We start from the raw sequence: 12,970 nt of genomic DNA, 5'->3' as shown, positions 1-12,970 counted from the left end.
GTGCAAGTTTTTGAAGTTGCTCCAAGAAAATGTTCCGCTAAAAGGCAGGGAAGAGCTCCAGTATTGAAAGTTAACAACAACAAAAATCAAAAACAAATGCGAAACTGTCAAAAAGCGAGTTGAATAGAAGATACGTCAAATGAAGATAAACAGGAGGCCAAAGCTTGTCCTTGACTTTTATTATTGTCTGAGTTTATATCTTGTAAAAGAATTCACAGTAATATCAATGATTGAAAATATTTAAATTTTAAGATAGATTTCCACTTCAGATTAAGAAATATTTATTACATTTTAAACTTGCATATAACATCAAACTACATTTTATTAAACGAAAACAATAACATCAAACTACATCAAATCCAGCGACATTATCTCTATAGAGTTCATAACATTCAAAATGCTTAAACTCTCTTCCAGTTTCTTCGGTAAACTTGGTCTGAGCGATGGTTTCCTGTAAAACAGATAAACAACAAGTTTAGATATTTATGACGCAGTTGATCAGTAAGGACAAACGCAAGATACTCACCAGTTCTTTGTTGGATAATCAAGAATTGCGACGATGAAACATGCACAAAATTTCTGTATAATGTTTGACATCAATAGTGATGAATGAAAATCATAGTTCTAGGCTCTTACTGTTTCTTATGGTTTTATTTCGCGACATTACAAAATGTTCCAATACTCCTTCCCATAAATAGTCATTGTTCATTGGTTTCATCATATGATGTAACCAACATCGAACAAGAGTAACATCTTCTTCCATTGTAAAGACCGGGAGAGGCATTCAAGTGCAGTAAAGATGTGCTTGAGATGACCATCTTTAAGAATGTTGAAACATGCTTCGTAAAGAAAAGGTTTACCGTGAGCTTCTTCCAAATTATCAAGAGTTGTTTGGATCACTTCAACTTTAGTTACACCGATGAACTTTTCTCGATCAATTTTCCTTACCAGAGCAAGAAATGGCTTGACTACAAGCCTAATAAATTGAAACGAGCATACAATCGACGAGCATCTCGGTTTCTCAGGTTCCCCGTCAGTGAGACGAACATTGTAAAAATGTTATCCCAAAAAGAACTGTTTTGATAGCCTATACCAACGATTACGCTATGAAAAAATATGCTTTGCACATAGTTATATATCATCTTCTTTAGTAAACTTGGGACCACGAATTCTAGTAGACATTTCTACAGAGTGATAAAGGTTAAGAGTTTTAGAATGAAAGAAGAAGATATGAATTTGGAGATAGGAAGAATAAAATTTATAGGGTGAGAAAAAAAAATCGAGTCGTTGGAAATTTAGCCGTTGGCGGTCAAAGTAAAACCTTGCGGGTTTACCATGACCGCCCGTTTGAATTACCAACGACTATTTTTTTTGTTATAAATACAATACTAGGTTTGATTCTCAACAAAACCAACATATTTCTTTCTTATCCAACAACATCCACCATGTTTTCTAAAGGAAAAGTGAAGCAGATATTATGTGTCGAAGCAAAAGAGGTTTTTCCATTATGTTTCATGGATAACCATATTCTTATGCAATCCCCTTGGGTGTATTCAAAGTGTCCACGGGAAGGTGGTTCACCCATCAGAATGGTGATTCAATCACAACCGGAAAAGCTCAGATATTTGCAATGTCAAGATCCCAACTTTCCAAAGGAACCACATAAGCTAGATGAAGCTATGAAGATTAAAGAAGAAAAATAAAAATTTGCAACACTCTGCAAAAACTTCAAACTTAAATCCAAATTGAAGAAGAAGTTATTACACTACAAGCATAGTAGAGATAGAGATCACAAATACAAACATCGTCCACAGAGAATCAATGGATGCTCAAAGCCCGGTTGCAGAACTTTTATGCATTTGTGCACCTCTACTGAAGAAGACACATATGGAACTGTCCTAGGTGTTTTTTGGTGGAGTGGGATGATTAAAGTTGAAGGACAAATCGATTCAATATGGTATTATGTTATTTAGTTTGGTGTTTATTTTGTGTTATTATGATTATCTAAACCAAACATGTGGATATCTTCACATTTGCCCCATAAATATCATAACTAATTTAAAACTTTGTTGGATTAAACATTGCACCTTCAATATCATAAATAAAAACATACTACATTGGATTAAACAACTACATCGTGCATGAGAATAAAGGAAATACGTTAGATTAAAACAACTACTACATCGACGTCAATTCTCGTCGGGTGGTGGAATTCCTAGGGCGATGTAGGGATTAAATCTGTTGAGCACCCTAAGAATGTTGAAAAAACTTGGAAGTCGAAAGGACGTCCGTCGTGGGATACTGCCCACATCGCTAGTGTTCTCGGTTCCACTTCATTTACAGCTTCATCGTCGAGTTTATTTTGTGATTGTGCACTAGTACGACTATGAATTCCGACACATGACGACCAATAACACTAAAAACGATGCGACAATCCGTAAGAATCACACCCATAAATGTTCCCCATTTCAGCGGTGAACATTCTATAAACTTTCTCCTAGAAACACATCGTCGACTCGACTACATTCCTATCGACAACATCTTCTGTGTGAAAAACAAAGGCTCTACAAATAGCTAAACCCTCTTGTTGAGTGAATCTATTACCACGAACTCTGGAAGGAATTTTTGTAGATGATTTGTGAGTGAAAATATTTGGAGTTGAAATGAGAAGTATTTATAGATATCAAAATTATAGTCGTTGGATAAAAATATTTTCAGTTGTTGGTGGTTTTGGATCACACGCTGGTAGGTTCACTTCAGATTATGACGTTTGAAGGGAAAACTAGTGATTTTGGATCACATGCCAGCTGTTTTGGATCACACGCCAGTATGTTTGGTGTCGTCGCACGGGTTTTCATCAAGAACACATTTAGTTTATTTCCGCACTCAACAAATCCTTTAATTTGTTGGTTTTCCCATCCGTTTTTCATTTTTGTCGAGTCCATACAGGGAGCAAAATGAAAAAACTACAAGTTTGTTGAGTCCATAAGAACTGCTCTTATCCCAGCAAAACGTGTGAAAACTAATTGGATATAAAACGTTTATACAAGTTTGTTCCATGTCTATTTGTTAGCGTGAGTTTTTCTAGTGAACCCACAAGTTTTGCTATCTCAAGATTGTTGTCAATGTTAGGTGATCAAAACTATATCTTGATTTCTAGTCTACTAAGTCAAGTCTCGGACTAGGTTAGAATTGTGGTTGAGTATCAAAGATCACCCTAGTAGACTGGGGATCGACGAAGATATTTGGAGAACTTATATCAAGTATTAAACACTTTACCATTCTATTTTACTCACTATGCCATTATTATATATATTGATACTATGTAGTATGACTTCAGTAGAATTACAAAAAATAAGTTTCAAGTCAAGCTTGCCTTGTGAAAAATCTCGAAATATGATTTAGAAAATAAGATGTTCAACAGTCCTTAACAATATTAGTTCTATGAGTTAATTTGTGAATCAATTGAAAATTTCCCATGTAAATGATTATATCACTTGGAAATGATTCAAACATCATAAGAGATAACTATGAACTAGATAATATTTCTACTTAGGGTAGGTTGGCGAACCAGTTCCCAAACCATAGATATATGAGTTGCAGAAATACAGGAAGCTTGGCGAACCAGTTCGAATACCGCAAGTTCAGTTGGACACAATTCATGATCCCGGTTGGCGAACCGTGGTGAACTGAATTTAAGTTGGATAAATAGGTTAGCACTTGGAAAACCCAGTTCTCGAACTTTGGTCAACTGAGTTCCGTAGTCTAGTAGGGTTGCCGAACCCGGTTCACGAACCGTAGCACCCGACTTGTGAACAAGCCCTACGGTTGGAGAACCGTTGTACCGTCCCGACAATGTTTAGCAGATTCTTAAAGACTTACTCCCTCCGTCCTAGTTTAGATGCCTAAATAAGATTTTTCACAAAGATTAAGAAACACAAGGAAAATAGTTTTTTTCCACAATTACCCAGGTTAGTATTTAAAGTTCCTATTTTTTATTAGATGTCTTGGTTTTGTTGTTTACTTGGAAAATTTTCAAATTAAAGGAAATATATAGAGAGAAGTATTAAAAGTGTGTCTAGAAAATTGAAATACACAACTCTCGATGTTATGACCTGATTCTAAGATAGGTGCATATAGGATAAAAGGTGGAAAAATATGAAATATAGCAAGTATTTAGGACAAAAAAAAAATCCTCAATTTAGGCATCTAAACTAGGACGGAGGGGTGTATTATTTTAATATGTTTTGCATTTCTAGAACTCTCTTAAACACTTCTATAGGAAAAAAAAATCCTCAATTTAGGCATCTAAACTAGGACGTAGGGAGTATTATTTTAATATGTTTTGCATTTCTAGAACTCTCTTAAACACTTCTAATACTTCATTGATCACTTAAACACCTATGTATCATGATTAATTTTATAGGTGTTTAAATGAAAATCAAATAACTTTCAGTTCTTTGGCTAACTTTCCAAACCGAACAATCATTATACACGGTTCAGTAACCGAACCTATGTGTATACTTTTATATTGTATTGTGAAGACCTAAAGTGTTTGCTTGATTCTCAAGTTATCTTAGCTTTGAATTCTAAGCTAACCATCGTCTTTGAAAACTATAATTAAAGATCCTCTTTCAACTAGGAAAATCAATCCTTGATACTTTGTGTCCTAGATGATTCTAGGGTCGTCCTCTATTGACCTAGGCTTCCTCTGTGGAATATTATTGGGTCTACGACTAAAAGACTACGCTTTGGGCATTCGTGAAGCCAGGTCCGACCATCTTTACCTTTAAAGTTGTGAATCCTGATTTTTCTTTTTTGTTATCGAGGTTTTCGTAATCTCTTACAGGCAAGATAGATAGTAATCACAAAGTTCTCTCCGTCTCATACTTGTGATTCCTCAAGATAGATATCTAACGACTGATTTTAGTTGATCTTTAGAAGATTGTTCTTGAGAGGTGGTTAAGAATCTAGGTTGCTCTTCGGGAGCCGTAAGTTTCAGATTTTAGAGGTTTGCTAGCTTTGTCTATTGGAGACATATTTCTACACCTCGATGTTTGATCTAAAGGGAAATCAAATATGCATATTTGTTAGAGGAAGATTGGTATCAAAAGTATTCGTTTCGACTGAAGCCACTCTTAGGATAAAAAGGACGCCAGCTAAGGGAATCTGGTGCGTAGAACCTCACGAGGTTCAAGAGACGTAAGGAGTACGACTGTAAGTAAATCTCTTTGAGGGTGGATTCGGTTTCAACTACCTTCTAGTCTGAAGTGTTATAATAGGATAATGTCTGTAGCGGCTTAAAACAATGTGGTGTTCATTCTGGACGAGGTCCCGAGGTTTTTATGCTATTGCAATTTCCTCGTTAACAAAATTTCTGGTGTCTTGTGTTTTTCATTTTCCGCATAAATTGTTTCTTATATTTTGATTTACACAGGTTTGTACTTCTTCAATCTAAGTAGATACGTCTGTTTATTATTAATCGATTGCGAGAATTGTTTCTTGTAGAATTCGTATCTTGAAAGATAGATAACAAGTTTAATCACTTGGCAGAATTCTGATTAGATTATTTGGATACGACTAGATTGATCTTGGATATTGATTTGTGAGATCGTCCAAGTACTCTTCTTAACAATCAGGTTCACAGACTCTAAGCCTATGTACATACTGATTGAGTATAGATTAAGGTTTATATACATATTGTCAAGGATCATTCAAATGGTGTACTTGTTATTGTATTAAGTTTTGTCCATACATGTTGCCGAACGAAAAAGTTGGGTGTATCTGGTATCCACTGCAATTATAGTTAGCTTTTGTAAGTAATTTAAGGGGTAAGTTTTGACACCAAAATTTCAACCCATGACTTGACATATCAACGCCTACTAGGATCAACCGAGCAGCGCCCTAACACACATGTATATCATGCATAGTAAAAAGAAAAATCAAAGCATTACTAATTATGAAAACTCATTGTGTTTTTAAAAAAACATCTTTACTTCTTATGTTATGTGTTTTTTATTTTTGCGAAGCCATCCATTCACTCTTTAGCCATCCATTCAATTAAGTAGGACCCACTGTAATAAGCCGACTCGGTAGGTAGGGTTTGCCGAATGGAATACATGTAATGGTTTGTCCTTTCCTAATACCGTGGCCTTTTCAGAACAATTGACTCCATAGTTGGCAAAAAAACTCTGCATTTAAGCGTGCTCATGCAAGAGTAATCCAGGGATGAATGACCTCTCGTGAAGTTGCTTCTGAATGACTGCAGTGGTGCCGTTGAAAACCCCACACTGTAGGATGACCGCAGTGGGTAAGTGAGGACAATATCGGTAGAGGGATGGGTCATTTCACCCACTTTGAGGTAATGTAAATTATTATAGCAAGTTGGGAATTGTGGATGATCCCTACTTGGAAGCCATTAGAGCAAGTACGATTGTAGAACCCACGCTATTCAAGCTCCCAAAAAGTTTGATTTTGTTTCTAAATTGGATTTTCAGTTTCTGATTGTAGAATCTGTGATCCATGTGTTGAAGTGTCATGAAACTTAGATGATGCAATTCTTCTATCATGAAACTTGTTTTTAGACTTGGCATCTGCACTATTTTCGAGCTTCCAATGGCTTGGCTTCCATCATTAGATTAGCTCTGAGAAACAAAACCTATAGTGAGATTAATTGACATTTATGGAGCAGTTATTGTACTGTGATGCAATTTAGTCCCATATAAGTACTGAAATAATTCCGTCATCGGGAAAAAAATCGAAGAAAAAATACGTAAGAGAAAAAATGAGACCTATTTTTTGTACATTCCAAATCCAAATCCAATGCTAAAATGCAATCCTGCTTTTAATTTTCTCGACGTGATTTTTCACTGTTTATTTGGGCGTCAATGTAAAATCACTGTATAAGTATTCCCTTTCGACAGACTTTAGCAATTTACAATATTACCGCACTATGGTTTCCGTTACTAGACTCTAGTGACTAGTCAAGCCGCTATAAAGATAAGCTACATTTTCCTATTTTTATAAAATACCAAATAAATATACACTAGGAAAATAAGACATTGAAAATAAGACATTGAACTTTTGGTTTGGAAAATAAGACATTGAAGATAAGACTCTACACTCTTTCTGAGCTTCAAATGGCTTGGATTCCATTATTAAATTTGCTCAAAGAAACAAAACCCATATTAAGATTAATTGGCATACAAGGAGTGGTTATTATACCGTGATGCAGTTTAGGCCCATATGAGTATCGAAAACGAATCTATCACCAGAAAAAGTTTCGGCGTAAAATCCATGTGGGAGAAGAAATGAGATTTGCTTTACCCATCCAAATCCAAATTGTAGAGTCATTGATATCCTACCTTTGATTTTCTCCACGCGATGTTTTCCTGTTTATTTGTTATTTGGGCGTCAATGCATGTAAATCATTGTATAAGTATTAGCAGTTACGACATTACGGCACTATGGTTCCATTACTAGACTCTGGCGACTAGTCAAGCCTCTATAAAATTCCAAATAAATATACACTAGGAAAAAAGACATTGAAGTTTTGGTTTTTAAGCTGACACACAGCATCTTTCTCCAATGTCTATTGGTCATTTTTGAGACACACAAATTCCCGAATCAAACGTGTTCATTTCATGGGGTGTAAACCTCTTACTAAGATAACTCACTATTTGCACACTCACCCACTCAAGTGTCTTCTTACACACCTGTATTCTTTTTTTTTTTTTGATCGGTAAATAAATTATTTTTTGAGACTTAAGCCACCAAAATACAAATACAAGGAATTAGTCACCGACCAAGGTAGGACAAGGAATCCACCTGGAAAAAAAAGAAAATCAAGCAACCAAAAGAAAACGACAACAATAAACACATAAATATATGCGAGGTGATTTTCTCATGGTGGTTCGAAAACCACCGTCTTCCAATTGATCATGAACTGCTTAAGAGAAATTTTCTGAAACTCAGGCTGCAGATACAACCAGACAGATCGTCTGGTTGCAGATACAGGCTGCAGATACACACCTGTATTCTTAACGTGTGCTTTTTGGTGGACTCAGCACTTTCCTTTTTTCCCCAAATCTATAAATACCAAACAGATCGTCTTTCTTTCAAACCCAACTCTCTTTGCCTTCCAATTTCAAACTGAACTAAACACAGTCTACTCTAAACTTCTTCCTTTAAACAAAATTAGCACTCATTCAATTACTGCAATGATTTTTGAGGACTCTTTCGGGTGTTCGCTTTCATCACCTTCATCCTCATCATACAGTCAGATTTCTTTAGCTCAGAAACAGATTGTACTTCATCATCATCGTCATCGTCACTAACACAATTAGGGTCCATAAGAAACATCAGGAAGAAAGAAGTTCAAAGGAAACTAGACATCCAATTACAGAGGAGTAAGAGCAAGGAAAATGATAAATGGGTTTGTGAAGTTGAGAACCCAACAGTAAATCAAGAATTTGGCTTGGTACACATTCTAGTGCTGAAATTGCAGCTAGAGCTTATGATGTTGCTGCAATAGCTCTGCGAGGAAAATCGGCTCCGTTAAATTTCGAAGATTCATTGTGGTTGTTACCCTCGCGCTAAGTCATCATCTGCTAAAGATATTCAATTGGCTGCTTCCGAAGCCGTCCGGGCATTTCCATTCCCTAATTCTAAGAAACCTTCTTCCGTTGCAAAAAAATCATCTAAATCCGTTAAATCAACCAAACAGACGGTTGAAATAGCCGAAGAAGTTTCAGCAACGTTTTTCGACGAAGAAGCGTTGTATTACATGCCAGCCCTGATTGCCAGCATGGCGGAAGGGATGTTACTTGATCCACCACAAGAGGGTTACTATTACGACGACGACGTGAGAGCAACGTGGAGAGCAGTTTATGGAGCGACTACTAATTCACAGTGATAATTTCTCGTGGATGGGATTAAATGTAGTTTTATTTGATATTTAATCCTCCAACCATTTTCTTTTTCTTATTCTTTTATTCATTTGTCTATGGAGAAAGATATTTATAATCTCCATACTATAGTGATTTGTTCATCGATCATTATCAGGAAACTAGATTTTTGGGAGATATTTTTGTAGATATTGTTTTTCTTGTTTTATATTCCTTTGCCAAAATTGGCCAATCAATGATACTACTTTTTTTCCAAATTTGTCATGCACTTTCAAAAAATTCCAACTAAAGACAAAAGAGGCACTATGTTGGATTTTTTTTAGCTGCAGTGAATCGTTTTATCTAATAGCATAATTAATTAATTATATGCCGCATCACTTTTGTTAAAGTTGTTCCAGTTAGAGTTGTTGAGATACTGGAAGCATTGTGATCCACAGTTTTACAATTAATTAAGATATGTTTATTACAAATATCTAGTTTTCGGATAAATTAAGATATGTTATTACAAATATCTAGTTTTCGGATAAATTAAGATATGTTACTAAATATCCGTCTTTTAATTGCCAACATGGCAGAAGGAAGCTCCGTGATACCCTACAAGAAGTTGCTGCTTTTGTTGGAAAGCAATGTTTTGAAGTTTGAACAAAAAGTCCTTGTCTAACATATTGGTCAATTGTTGCCAGCGTGGCAGAAGGGATGCTACTTGATTCACTATAACGAGGTTTCTTTTTGGACAACATGAATTACTCTCATATACTTATTATGGATAAAAATATAAATCTCGTCAGTAATCTTTGTCGTCATAATTGGTCATCTTTATAGATATATTTGTTGTTCTTCTCCCTTATGTATTCGAATATTCCCTCTTTTATGAATTGACTAAAGTTTTATCTTTTTTATTTTTTTTTAGTTTTATTGTTGATAATAATTTCTTTTTAGTTTATGTTCAATAGATATTATTTGAGAGACGATCAGAGCTCCACGCTTCCCATATGTTATTATTAAGGACTTTTTTTTGAAGCATGTAATTTATTAATTGAAATTAGTTTATAATTTGTCGTGAGTATGTGTACCCACTGAGTCTGAAAATAAGATTTGAGAAATAAAAGATGGGATTGCCTGGCCCCATATTTTGGTTGACGAGTTTCCTGTTTGACTTCCATCTGCCGCGTGATTGGCCAATCCGTCGGCTGTCTGGTTTCCTCCTCTGTAGCTGTGTTGGATGGCCGCCTGCGGGATCTGTTGGAAACTTTGTAGTTATTAAGGACTTGTGGTCTCAAATCGTTTGTGAGGTTAATTTTTTTGTTTTTGTTTTTTTATGTTGATATTTCTTTTCCTTTTGTGGCAAGCATTGGGATCCACAGTTTTACAATTGATTAATATATGTTTATTACAAAATATCTAGTTTTCGGATAAATTAAGATATGTTACTACAAATATCTAGTTTTCGGATAAATTAAGATATGTTACTAAATATGCCGTCTTTTAATTGCCAGCATGGCAGAAGGAAGCTACGTGATACCCTACAAGAAGTTGCTTTTGTTGGAAAGCAATGTTTTGAAGTTTGAACAAAAAGTCCTTGTCTAACATATTGGTCAATTGTTGCCAACGTGGCAGAAGGGATCCTACTTGATCCACTATAACGAGGTTTCTTTTTGGACAACAGGAATTAGTCTCATATACTTTTATGGATAAAAATATAAATCTCCGCGGTAATCTTTGTCGTCATAATTGGTCATCTTTATAGATATTGTAGGATCAGAATCTCGCAACGATAATGTCTCAGCGAAATTAATTAACAACACAACAGCGTCGCAGAACAATTTCAGAAATGATACGATAAACGACGTCAGCTAGGATCACGAGAAAGATGTGATAGTCCTGTGAAAATTAGAGAGCTTGCGAAATTAACATTTGTAAGGTTGCGAGAATGTCGCAGACCATACCCGAAAATAAAGGACAAATTAGCTGACATCCACTATGTATTTCCCTATAAGTAGTTGTTCAAGTTGTAAAGAAGAGAGAGAGAGATCTTTTTGAGTAAGAAACAAGTAAATAAGAGAGAGAAAGTTTAGAGCTGAGGTCATTCTTGATTCTTTTATCTTTTCTTGTAAGAACATTCAAAGATTGATCAATAAAATTAAGAGTGTAAATCTGAAAATGAGTTGAGTAATAACGAAATCATATGAGGTGTGTAGTGTAGGATTTCCTGCAACTACATAATGGCGCTAGAAACAGGGATAGATTGAAGATTATTCTAGAAAAAGCTGAAGATTGATATTGAGATTTGTGAAAATTTAGAGTGATTGATTAAGAGTTTTACATAATTTCTTGCAATATTGTTAACATTGAAGAAATGGCTAGAAGAAGAAATACATCCGAACAACCGACTACTGTTAGAAGAAGCAAGAGAATTGCTGGGAGAGAAAGAAGTGAAATGGGAGAATCTACTAGAATGAGAAGTAATAGAGAAAATCAAATTCAACCACCAATTCAACAAACACTAGTACAAGGGAGGAATACAGATTATGATAGGGTGAGTATACACACTTGGCAATCAAATTCGGCAGAAGAAGTAGAAGAAGAGCAACAAAACAGAAACCATAGACAGGTAGAGAGAAATCAAGAAGCAGATGAAGGAATAATTCATGGAGATGAGGAAATTGGAGCGTTAGAAACGTTGAGACGAAGAATACATGAAGAAAGAAGAGCTGAGGCAGAAGAACGTGCAAATCTAACAAGGCAAAATCACGAATTAGGATGGAGAATATAAGACTACAGAATAGAAGATCGAGAAGTATTACAAAATCATATTCAAGATCGACTAGAAGAGAAATGAGGCGAAACTCACCCACAATCAATGCTGGAAACAATATTCAAGAAGAAATATCAAATCCTAATGAAGAATATCGCGAAAATAGAGAAAGAGCTGATGATCGTTACGTTCCACAAAATGAAACTTTTGATGATGGGAAAATGGTGGAAATCAAGAGAACGGACAACGTCAGGGACGAAATGACCAAGATGGCGAAGGAAATCGAGAGGAAGGAAGAATTTTACATGAAAGAGAAACTCAAAGAAATCAACAGACGATTGAAGAAGAAATTGAAAGACATTATGCTGAACAAGCACGTTTAATTGCGAACGTGAAAGATTGAGAGCGGAAATGGAAGAACAAGAGCTTCAGGAGACAATTCGCCAGAACAATCACGACAATCGAGAAAGAAGGCGTACACAAAACCGGAATAACGGTAATCTCAATGAAGAGTATGATAGAGTACAGAGGATGGCTGAAAGACAATGGAATTGATAAGAAATGAACAAAATCATGGAGGGGAAAATGAAAGCATCATCATATGCGAATTCAAGATAAGATGAGAAGAGAATCGCAGAAGAAGACGAGATGAGGATAATGAAAAGAAATGCAAAATTTCGCGAGAGAAGAAGACATGAACGCAGAAGAAGAGAGGCGAAATTAAAAAACCAATGGATCAAAATTCAGGTGTAAATAAACAAATCTTGAAAGAATTAGAAGAAATGAGAGGAATGCTAAATAATAGAGGAGAAGTAGGCAGAAGACAATTGGATGAAGCAATAGAAGAAGCTGCGAAAACTCCATTTACAAGGGAAGTACAATTAGGAGGAATACCACCGAAATGCAATTTGCCCGCATTAACCAGCATTTTTGATGGAACAACTTGTGCAATTCAACACATTAAAGCCTATGTGAGGTGCATGTTACAATGGGAAAATCATGATGCGTATTGTGCAAATATTTCGCATCCAGCTTAACAGGAGAGGCGTTAAAATGGTTTGAAGGTCTACCAAAGAACAATAACATCCTTCAATCATTTGCAGACTACATTCTAGGGGCATATATAAGTAATAATTCTTCGCGACCTGGTATAGAAGATGTGTTTGGATTAAAACAAGGATTGGCGAAAGTTTGAAACACCTGACTAAAAGATGGAGAACTATGTGTAGCGAAATGGCTGGCCGTGTAGATGAGAGATATCTTATATTATCATTTATCAATGCTATGTTTGCAACAAACCTATTGTATG

The 12,970-nt window shown here is 35.6% G+C and overlaps 1 pseudogene; it reads left to right on the top strand.

Annotated features, from left to right (window-relative positions):
- The first annotated feature begins 6,337 nt into the window (after positions 1-6,337).
- On the top strand, positions 6,338-8,914 carry LOC113337528 (annotated as a pseudogene).
- Positions 8,915-12,970: the final 4,056 nt, after the last annotated feature.

The sequence above is a fragment of the Papaver somniferum genome, unplaced genomic scaffold (assembly GCF_003573695.1).
Source record: "Papaver somniferum cultivar HN1 unplaced genomic scaffold, ASM357369v1 unplaced-scaffold_160, whole genome shotgun sequence".
NCBI lineage: Eukaryota > Viridiplantae > Streptophyta > Magnoliopsida > Ranunculales > Papaveraceae > Papaver > Papaver somniferum.
This window is presented reverse-complemented; position numbering and strand designations above follow the sequence as displayed.